This window comes from Mauremys reevesii, linkage group 14 (genome assembly GCF_016161935.1).
Source record: "Mauremys reevesii isolate NIE-2019 linkage group 14, ASM1616193v1, whole genome shotgun sequence".
NCBI classification, from domain to species: domain Eukaryota; kingdom Metazoa; phylum Chordata; order Testudines; family Geoemydidae; genus Mauremys; species Mauremys reevesii.
Window position 1 is genome coordinate 39218763 of NC_052636.1, and position 11742 is coordinate 39230504.

The window sequence follows — 11742 nt, forward strand, 5'->3', positions numbered from 1 at the left end:
TGTTTCACCAGGTCTGTGTTAACCCTTTACAGGTAGAACTTAACCCTTAACTAACTACTTATGACACAGTAACTGTTGAGATTCCAAAAGCCAAATCATATAACTGTTCAAAGAGAAATTGTCAATGTCACACCCAAAATATAGTGTAAATATCCTTAAATCAAACTCCACTTTCTCCAGAAGCATTTCTGTATATTACCTATATAAATATTTTTTCATCTGTGTGTGTACAGTAAAATCAACATTTACTGCAATTTATTCATAAAAATCCAATTCTTTCAAGCGTAATTTTAAGTAATGAAGTACTTGAAGTCTTTCACTTCCTAGACTGGAATGTTTCACTTCAGGATAACTACACCCTCCCTGTGATGTATTTCACTCTCAGTACCGTAACCCCCTTGTGATGTAGCTCCTGTCTGGGAGCTCTGCTGAGGCCAGTGGCATTATGATCAGGTGACACACTGACTCCATGGCTACACTTGCACTTCAAAGCGCTGCCGCAGCAGCGCTTTGAAGCGCTAAGTGTAGTCAAAGCGCCAGCGCTGGGAGAGAGCTCTCCCAGCGCTGTCCGTACTCCACCTCCCTGTGGGGAATAACGTACAGCGCTGGGAGCCGCGCTCCCAGCGCTGGGGCTTTGACCACACTGGCGCTTTGCAGCGCCACAATTTGCAGCGCTGGAGAGGGTGTGTTTTCACACCCTACTGCAGCGCTGCAAATTTGCAAGTGTAGCCAAACCTTGACACATGAGCAGACACACATGGGGGAGGGTGGAGGACGAGGTAACATGGAGCCTACCAGAGTTGAACATGGCCCTAAGAGCAAACACCGTCTCAGCCTCTCCTCTCTCCCACCTCCCAGAGTCAGTAATTCTGAGAAATCATTCCCTGAAATCTAAATAGCCCCAGTATGAGAGACAGTGATTAATGCAGGTACCTTAGGGGCTGCAGCGCCAGCCCCCTGCCTGGATGAGGAAGGTGAAGAATTGCAGTAGAAATGGGTTAGGCTGGGAGAGGGCACAGCTGATGGGGGACTGGGAGCCAAGTTGACCAAGAGGCCAGAACTCATGGGAGGTTTAGGAGAAAAAGTCAACAGGACTGGGTAGAGGCATTTCAGTGTATTTTCCCCATTAACCATTCTGCCATGTATTTAATTTAGAAACTTTTCATTCCCATCTAAACACCTTGGAGCTAAGCTGGGTTGATGCATTTCCACTTACAGCGGTACAGTTGTAATTAGGTGCTTAATCAGATGCTCATGCAGCACAAAGCAGTCAATAATGGGTGTGCTTCCATTCATTAACTTGACTGTGTGCTGTGCACCACTTTGAAAAAAAAGATGCTGTGAGGGAGTGTCAACATTTTAGGCATTAAGAAATGGTAAGTAGGTGTCAGTTCATTTCCCATGCGTTTAGCCCTTTCGCCCTCAAACGCGCATTTGGCTCTTTGACGTTGCTTTATCCGCCCCACCAGAAAACGCTACAGGGAACCCGGTCATTACAGCCGACCGCACTAGGTACCATTCTACCAGCTCTGGGCCAACAGTCAAATGGTTCTGTTTGTTCATCTTTCATTCAGCTTTGCAATTCTTAGATCCCATTTAAAAACTGGAAGTGAAATAACCGAAGCAAGTTACGAAGAGAGCGGCCTCGGGCATAGGCGGGGGTAAAACAATAACTGGAAAGAACTGACTATGCAAAAAGGAACATCGCAAACTATCAGAGCCCAGACCCCCGCCCAGCTGAACCCACCCCAGCCAGGCATATCAAGCAGGGTCCGTGAAAAATCGCCCAGCCCGTCTGGCAGTGAACGCTGCGTGTTCCAGGCAGAGCTACGGTGTGTGCATCTGCTCTGCTGACATGCTGCTTTGGTACAGAACGCACCACGGCCACAGGGAGCAGAGACATGGACTCCTACAAAACACAATCCCACATACACCTCCAATGCCACATCCTCCTGCCTCCCCACTGTCTGCCATCCCCTCCCCCACCTCCACATGGCCATTCTCAGCCTACTGCTAACACTTCCTCCCAGCCTTCAGCGCTATAAATAAATAAAACATGGTGTTACAAAAGGCAGTGGGGGAGGGGGAGGGGCGAGACACGGACACACACTCACCTCCCCCCCCCACTACGGAGGCCGCCCCGGGACCCCCCGACCCGCCCCAGCTCCCGGCCTGGCCCAGGGCGGGGGGGGGTCTCGGGCCCAGGTGTCTGTTCCCCGCGCCCCGCTCGGCTCTTACCGGTTCTGCCGCGCGCCCGGAGCCTCCCCCCGCAGCGGCCGGAAGTGACGCACCCCGCGGGGGATGGGGGAGGGGTCACGTGACGGGGCCGGTGAAAGGACAGAAACAGCCCCCGCTCCGGATTCGCTGCTTGGGCTGCACGGAGCATGCGCAGTAACCGCCGTTGTCGCCGCTGCCCGCTCTCTGCCCTCACCGCTCCCGGCGCTTCGCTGCCCGCTCCGCGGGGGGGTGAAAAGCCCCGGGGGCAAATCGCAGCGGGGAGGGCTGCCGGGGCTGAGCGGGGCAGAAATTCACTGGCCGGGGGGGGTCGAGCTGCTGCAGGGGCGGCGGGGAGGGGCCGGGGGAATGGGGAGCCGCTGCCAGACCCGGTGCGGGACAAACCCCGTTTGGGGAACAGGGGCCTCGGGCCGAGCCCCCCGCTGCGCGCGCAGATCCGGGGGGGCCGGGCGGGGGGGCACCGGCTGTCTCGGTTCTGCCGCGTGTCAGCCCGGGGGGGGGGGCGGGTTCCTGGGGCTCCAGGCACCGCCCCCGCCTGTCCGAGCCCCGACCCCGCAGCGCCGCTCGGTCTGTGCCAGCGCTGCGGGCGGCCCTGCTCCGGCCGGGAGCCCGAGTGCGGGACACACCGGCCAGACCCCCGCCCCCGGCTCTGCCTCCCGCCCTGGGACTGTGGGAAAGTGTCTGTGTCCGTGTGAAACCCCGCAGCCCCTTCCCTGGTGCAGCGCCGAGCTGCCAACTCCCGCAGCCCGCGTGTCTGCACCCCCTGCACCCCATCCCCTGCCCCAGCTCAGAGCCTGCCCCCTCCCTCAACCTCCCCATAGCCTGCAACCCCTGCCCCCAACTCCCCCGAGCCCGCGTGTCCGCATCCCCTGCCCCCATCCCTGCCCCAGCTCAGAGCCTGCCCCCTCACTCAACCTCCCCATAGCCTGCAACCCTCCTGCCCCCAACTCCCGAGCCCGCGTGTCCGCCCCCTGCACCCCATCCCCTGCCCCAGCTCAGAGCCTGCCCCCTCACTCAACCTCCCCATAGCCTGCAACCCTCCTGCCCCAACTCCCCGAGCCCGCGTGTCCGCACCCCTGCACCCCCATCCCCTGCCCCAGCTCAGAGCCTGCCCCCTCACTCAACCTCCCCATAGCCTGCAACCCTCCCGCCCCAACTCCCCGAGCCTGCGTGTCTGCCCCCGCACCCCCATCCCCTGCCCCAGCTCAGAGCCTGCCCCTCACTCAACCTCCCCATAGCCTGCAACCCTCCCGCCCCAACTCCCCAGCCCGCGTGTCCACACCCCTGCCCCATCCCCTGCCCCAGCTCAGAGCCTGTCCCCTCACTCAACCTCCCCATAGGCTGCAACCCCGCCCCCAACTCCCCGAGCCCGCGTGTCCGCCACCCCTGCACCCCATCCCTGCCCCAGCTCAGAGCCTGCACCCTCACTCAACCTCCCCATAGCCTGCAGCCCTCCCGCCCCAACTCCCCAGAGCCCGCGTGTCCGCACCCCCTGCACCCCATCCCCTGCCCCAGGTCAGAGCCTGCCCCTCCTCAACCTCCCCATAGCCTGCAACCCTCCCGCCCCCCCACACCCTCCCAGAGCCTGCGTGTCCGCACCCCCCTGCACCCCCATCCCCTGCCCCAGCTCAGAGCCTGCACCCCACACTCAACCTCCCCATAGCCTGCAACCCTCCCCCCCCCCAAATCCCTCCCACACCCAGCACCCCAAACAGGCCCCGATTAACCGTTTGTGGGCCTGGGGCTAAACATATTTATTGGTCCCCAAGGGGGAAATTGGGACATGGGGCACGGGGCCGAGTCCTCAGAGCGAGGCTGGCCGGGGGCAACGGGAGCTGGATCATGGCACGGCAGGGACAGCCCACTCCCCCCAGCCCAGTATAAGGGCACTGTTTACAAACCGGGAGCTGCCAGACCCACGCTGTCCAGCCCAGCCCTGCACTGCCATCGTGCTTCTTCCCCTTGGGGGCAGGCCCATGCTGCACCATGCTACATTCTGCCCAGCACCCCTCTGGCTCCCTATGCCCAGCGCCACACCGCCCAGAGACCCCCACAAACCCCCTGCCCAGCACCCCTCCGACTCCCTACGCCCAGCACCGCACCACCCAGAGACCCCACCAACCCCTGCCCAGCACCCTCCAACTCCCTACGCCCAGCGCTGTACCACCCAGAGACCCCACAAACCCCTGCCCAGCACCCCACCATCCAGAGACCCCACCAACCCCTGCCCAGCACCCTCCGACTCCCTACGCCCAGTGCCGCACCGCCCAGAGCCCCCCACCGACCCCCAGCCCAGCACCCCGCCCACTCCCGACGCCCAGTGCCGCCCCCCCCCGCGACCCCCACCACCCCCCTGCCGGGCACCCCTCCCACTCCCTACGCCCAGCGCCGCACCACCCAGAGACCCCCACAAACCCCCTGCCCGGCCCCCCACCCCCTCCCTACGCCCAGCGCCGCACCACCCAGAGGCCCCACAAACCCCTGCCCGGCACCCTCCGACTCCCTACGCCCAGCGCCGCACCACCCAGAGACCCCACCAACCTCTGCCCAGCGCCCCTCCGACTCCTACGCCCAGCGCCGCACCACCCAGAGACCCCACAGACCCCCTGCCCAGCACCCTCCAACTCCCTACGCCCAGCGCTGTACCACCCAGAGACCCCCCCCCACCCCCTGCCCAGCACTCCTCCGACTCCCTACGCCCCGCGCCGCACCACCCAGCGACCCCCACCACCCCCCTGCCCGGCACCCCTCCGACTCCCTACGCCCAGCGCCGCACCACCCAGCGACCCCCCCCAACCCCCTGCCTGGCGCCCTCCCAGACCACTCTCCCACCCACTCAGACCCCTCCCACAGATCCTCTCACTGACCAGTGCCCCCCAGCTGAAGACCCCCCACAGCCCTCCCACAACTGCACAGTGCCCCACACCTTCCCACTCTGAGCCCCCCTACAGATCCCCTCACTGTCCAGTGCCCCCCACCACCACAACTGCACGGTGCCCCACACAGACCCCCTACACTTCCCAGCACCCACATACACACAGATCTCCCCCACTGACAGCCCCCCAACACACAGAGATCTCCCCACCCCCCAGTGCCCAGCACCCCCCAGACCCACTAGAGACCTACTCTCCCACACCCCAACCCCCAGCCACAGTAGCCGGCCCTGATGTGAGGTGACTGTGTCTGCCAGGCTGAGCTGGCAGCGCAGCCAGAGCTGGTTCTGGGGCAGGAGAACTCCAGCCCCTTGGGAGTGGTGGAAGCAGCCAGGCTGGAGCAGGAGCAGAGCCTACCCGGGCCAGGCTCCCTCAGGACCCAGATGAGCCTCCCCCCTCCCCCACTGTCCCCTGTGACTGGCTGAGACTGGCCCAGCCTCTGCACCAGTCCCAGGTGGCTCTTCCCCGGGGAGGCAGGTGGGACCCCACAGGTCCCAGGCAGTGGAGACAGCTCAGAGCTGGAGCAGTGCTGGGGATTGGGGCAGATCCCTGAGACGTGACTCCCGAGATCCCACCCAGCCCACCCACACCCATTGGCCCCGTGGCCGGCAGCCCTGCAGAGCACACACCTCTCTCTCTCCCTGCTTTCCTATCACCAGTTATGTTACTACAGGAATGAAATCGAGACATCCCATAAAACAGCTAGTTCCACATTGTTCTTCAAACCTCAGATCATTGAAATGTAGCTTTGCATTTGAGATACTATATGACTGTAGTACATTTTGCACCGCCTGCATCTACACTGACATCAGGAGAGGAGAAGAGGACAAGACTGTCCCTAGCATATATGATTTTAAAGAAAGGAGAGACACACACACCCACTATCAATACAACAAGAAGGGAGAACAGTAGCTGGTGCCAAGAGAGAAGATGCAATGAAACCCTCCTGTACCCACAGCTGATATCTGAAAAGCATCAGTCACTCTGCAGATCAAAGAAAGAAAGAGCAGCCAGTTTCAGACAGATAGGATCCTTATGACCTATATAGGAGAAGTGTACTTCCCTATAGCAGTTTCCCACCATAATAAATAAATCCATAAGAAAATTAACCAAAAATTAAGATTAGGAGTCTGATTGAAATTATGTACATTTTCAGCATTAGTTTAGTATGAAAATATTGCAGCTACTTTTCTTTTACTCCTGTCTTCATAAAAAGCAACAGAGTTATAACATATAATTACAAAGACTAAAGTGCATGCTTTACTATAATTAGGACCAGGCAATCCAAGATGAAAACTACACCGTGGCAGAGTCCTACAACCAGGTCTTTGAGGCCAATCCCTTTATCAATACAATCCTCAACCAAAATATGAGGAAGGAGACGAGTCACCCTCAAACTTTTGACAATAGCTCAAGGTCAGACACCCAGAAGACCAGCGCCATTCGTATTCTGGTTTTGGATAAAATACTTGATCTTGCCTACATCATAGAAACCTTCCTCTCTCCAAGTCTATACCCCACTACACCCTTTAGCGATAAAGTAACCATTAAAGAAGTTCTGAATCAGTCGTCTTTCTTCCCAATTTAGGTTTAACAATAAAGCTGCAACCTAAGTAGCTATGGGAGATGACAGTGCAACTACTAGGAATTGGTGGGGTAAAAGTGTGCTACTAATGTCCTGGATATACTGGCAGGGCCGGCTTTAGGCTAATTCAACTAATTCCCTGAATCGGGCCCTGCCCTAAGAGGGTCCCGTGCCCAAGCCCTGGTTCGGTGTATTGGCAAGAGTCAGTGCACTGTACCGGGTGGCCTGCTTCTCCAGGGGACAATTTAAAGGGCCTGGGTGCCCTTTAAATTGCCACCACTGCCACACTGCTGGAGCCATGGGGTAGGGCTGTTGGGATCTGTGGGCTACTTAAAAAGTCCATCGCCCCCGTTGCTTCTATTGCCCTAGCCCTTTAAATAGCCACTGGAGCCCCGCCGCTCCCCCAGGGCTCCGGCAGCTGTGTACATGGCCAGGGCTGTGGAAGCAGGGGAGCCCCAGGTGGCTGCTGTTACTCTGGTGGGGGAGGGAGGAGGAGGAGGGAGCACTTACCATACCGGGTGGTCTGTACCCCCTGTACCTGCACCCCCTGCCCTGTCTCCAACCAACCCCTGCTGCACGCCCCCTGCCTGAAGCCAGCCATTCCTGCACTCCTCTGTCTTCAGCACTGCCAATCTATGCCGCACTGCCAATCTATGCCACACCCCCCCTATGGCCCTGCTTGAAGCCAGCCAGCCAGCCCACCCCACCCCACCCCACCCACCCCTGTCTCCAGCCATTGCTGCACCCCTTGCCCTGCCTGCAGCCAGCCCCATGTCCACTGGTGCCCTGCAATTCCCTGGGCAGTAACCCTGCATACCTGCTTCAATGATGGGAGAAGAGAGCAGCTGGTACCCACACACATGTGCACACCCTAGGGTGACCAGACAGCAAGTGTGAAAAATCAGGATGGGGTGGAGGTTAATAGGATCCTATATAAGAAAAAGACCCCAAGATTGGGACTGTCTCTATAAAATCGGGACATCTGGTCACCCTAGCACACTCCCAGGGAGTGGCGGGGACCAGGGGCGGCTCTATACCCCAGCGCGCCAAGCAGGCACGTGGGGCGGCCCTTTCCCGGGGGGGCGGCATTTGGCTCCGGTGGACCTGCAGTCTTGCCTGTGGCAGGTCCGCTCGTCCCAGGCTCCGGTGGACCTGCCGCAAGCAGGCCTGCGGGAGCTCAACCGGAGCCGCGGGAAGAGGGGACCCGCCGCGGGACCGGGGAAGGGCGGCGCAGCGCACCGCGCTGCTTGGGGCAGCCTGATTTCTAGAGCCGCCCCTGGCGGGGACCCACATATGTGAAGCGGAGTTCATTTCTAGTTCAGGCCCATCTTTTTAAAAAAGAACTGTAGGTAGTGTTAACATACAGCCATATTTTCCTGGACATGTCAGACTTTTTGGTTTTTAAATTCCTGTTCGGGAGGAATTTTTAAATCTGGAAATATAGTAACCCTATTGGTACCAGAAATACATATTCTGGCACATCCCTTAAATCAGAACTTTTCATAGGGAAACGGTTGCTAAGAAAGGAAAGGCTTTTTTTCCCCACCTTTTTTTCCTTTTTTTTAAAGTCATCCCTGCTGGGGCCCCGCTGAAAATGTTTGAATTGGGTGGGCCCCAAACTTCCTAAAGCCGGCCCTAACTAGTCTGTTCAGTGTTATAGCTTTTAATATGCTACTGCAAATACTGTAATAGAGCATTAATGTCCCAATGTACTGTAGCTTGTTTTAACTTACCGTAATACTAGAAGTGGTGCATGTGAACATTGCCGTAACGAGGGCAAGGCGAGTGAGGCATTTGCCTCGGGCACGGAAAGTGAGGGGCTCAGAAAGTCTCTCCTTCAGCGGCAATTCGGCAGCAAGTCCTTCCTCTGAGAGGGACTGTGGTACTCGCCAAAGTGCCGCTGGTCGTCTTCAATGGAGAGGGGCAGCGATACGGCTCTTTGCAGAAATTGTCGGTGGATCCTTCCTCTAATAGGGAAGAGCCGGACATGCTGCCTCTGTTCCTTGCCTTATGTGCCAAAAATCCCTACTGACGGCTCTGCATGTGAAGCTCTCTTAAAAGCTGACACTACAGTAGTGATATTCCCTAGCCAGCATGCATAGGGCTGGGTGTGGGGAAGGGGAGTGAATTTAGGTATAAGTAACATCTCTCACACCAAACAGGAACTTTTACAAAGTTCATTATTATGCCTTGTCTTACAAACACCAAAAACTATTATTACATATGCATAAAGGTCAATAATCAGCCCCTCCCCATATATACAGAGTTGTGCTTCTGCATATACTATCTATGTCAGATTAATATTGAGTTACCAGCTGTTCAGGAATCAGTCAAGAGTCAGCTGCCAAGCCACATGTTGATTCCTATTGCAAACTGTATGGGTGACCCTTGAGGCATTCTGAAGCAAGAGATTACTGTAAAACTGTAAATAAGACATAGAAAGAATAAAATTTTCCTAGGTTTTGTTTGTCAGATTTATTGTATTATGTATAGTAGGTGTTTAATATAAAAACCAGGTAGTATGGTTTACAATGTTTTAACAAGAGATTATTCTATTACCATTATCCAGTCAACTTGCACACTATTTTGAAGTAGTGATAATTCACAGAGAGAGAAAGAAGAAAGCTGAATTTAGATAATTATTAACCAGATTCCTGGTTATTCACCAGCCACTTTGCTTCAGTCCATGGCATAAAGCATCATAAACCCAGGACAGTATTGACAAGATAATATTCACCTCGAATTTGCATCTGCTACACTCCCGCCCCGCCTCATTCCCAGTCACAATATTCAGGATATAGCCTAGTGAGAAAGTGGCCTGGCTGAAGCATGTAGCTGCCAACTGAAAACTAGTACTGAGTACAATAGCCTTGAGAACATTGCTTAATTCTGAGCACTGTGTCTGCAGTGAGATGCAGGGTGGCCCTGGTGCCATGGCACCATTGTAAAGTCGATACTGACTGTAATCCCATAGGCGGCAGGTTTGTATAATTTTTGGTGGTGCCCAAAATGGTGGTCTATCTCCCCGCTCTCGCTCTGTAAGCCGATATAAAATTAAGCTACAACGCATCAGAAACACACGATTACAAGGGTCATTTAAAAGTGGAAAGTGAGAAGCAGCACTTGCCTGCTTCAATATACGGTATTAAATTTTGTTACACCTGTTGTGCCAAATTGGGAATGTTCTTAGTGTTTTCTCTGAATACTGTGTGGATGCCTCAGTTTCTGCAAGGTGCCAACTGAAGGTGTTGGGGACAAAGAGATCAGGTGGCCTCCTTGTCCAGAAGAGATACAAAGGCTAGAGGAGGGAGTGTCAGTTTGGAGCTGGCTGGGGAAATGGGAGAGGCCCAGAACTTGGGTCTAGGCTCCCCACCCTCCAAGATGGACCTGACTGAGGGGTCATTTTCTGTACCTACAAGCTCTGTTTAATCTGTGTTCCTGTTGTCTAACAAACCTTCTATTGTACCGGCTGGCTGAGAGTCACGTCTGACTGCAGAGTTGGGGTGCAGGGACCGCTGGTTGCCCCATGACCTGCCTGGGCACACTCGCTGCAGAAAGTGCACGGTGTGGAAAGAGCTGAATGCTCCAAGGTCAGACCCAGGAAGGTGTAAGCTTCTTATCCTGGAGACAGTACGCTCAGAGAGAGGAGTCTCTCGCAGAGTCCTGACTGGCTTTGTATGGAGTAGTTCCAAAGCATCACAGCATCCCCTTCCACACCATGGGCTTCCCGGAAGTCCGCACAGGCACTGACACTCCCTCCTCTGCCCTCTCTCTTTTCCAGGCATTAGGAGGCCATCTGATCTCTTTGTTCTCCAACACCTTCAATTGGCAGCTTGCAGGAGAGTGGCCCAGGCCATCCGGTGCCCGGAGACAGGGTTTCGGCCATTCTCTGTGCAGACAGCATCACACTGGCCCTCCAGGGCTCTACAACAATCACACCCCCTTATCCCACCATCTAGATCCTTGAGAACTGCATATGGGAAACTGAGGCACCCACACAGTCTTCAGAGAAAACATTAAGAACATTGCCACTTTGTAACACCTGTATACAACTACTTATATACTTTAAAGGGGTGTAAAATAATCAAGTATTGTGCTAAACACAATGATACTGCAAACTGACCACCACATTTCAGTTGCACATTTTTCCCCCTTTGGTGTGGGCTCTGGGGTGGGGCAGGGGATGAGGGGTTCACAGTGCAGGAGGGTGCTCTGGTTTGTGGTGCTGGCGGTGCAGGCTCTGGGGTGGGGCAGGGCTGGGGATAAGTAACTTGGGATGCAGACAGGCTGCCCCAGGTCTAGGACCAGAGAGGACTCTCCTCCCCATTATCAGCAGCAGCAAGCTCCAGTGGAGGGATCCCTCCTCTCCCCCCACAGCACACTCACTCTGCAACACAGTCACTGCACATGCTCCTAGGGACTCTTTCAGGTCCAGAAAGCCCACTCGCCTCCCCTGCGGTGGGTATTGGGTGGCACAGAGTCCCTGGGCGATGCTCTGGAACTGCTCCCAACCAAGCCAGTCAGGACTTTTGGGAGCCTCCTCTCCCTTGGAGCAGACTTTTCCAGGGCAAGAACCTCACACATCTTCATCTCCTGGGTCTCTCCTTAGTGCATTCAGCATCCTCTGCCCCTCCATGTGCTTCCCACAGTGATCCCACCCCAGCGGTGTTCAAGGGAAAGCCACAGGGTCCTGCACCCCCAGTTTGCAGTCAGATGTGACTCTCAGCCAGCCAGTAAAACAGAGGTTTGTTCGGTGACAGGAACACAGTCTAAAACAGAGCTTGTAGGTACAGCAAACAAGATCCCACAGCTGGGTCCATTCTGGGGCAGTGAGCCAGATCCCCATATGCACTTCCTCATTATCCCCAGCCAGCTCCAGACTCCCAAACCCCTCCAGCCCCTCCTCTCTGCTCAGTTCTTTCCTGGGCCAGGAGGTCACCTGACCTCTTTGTCTCCAACACCTTCAGCTGGCACCTGTGGAGAGGAGGG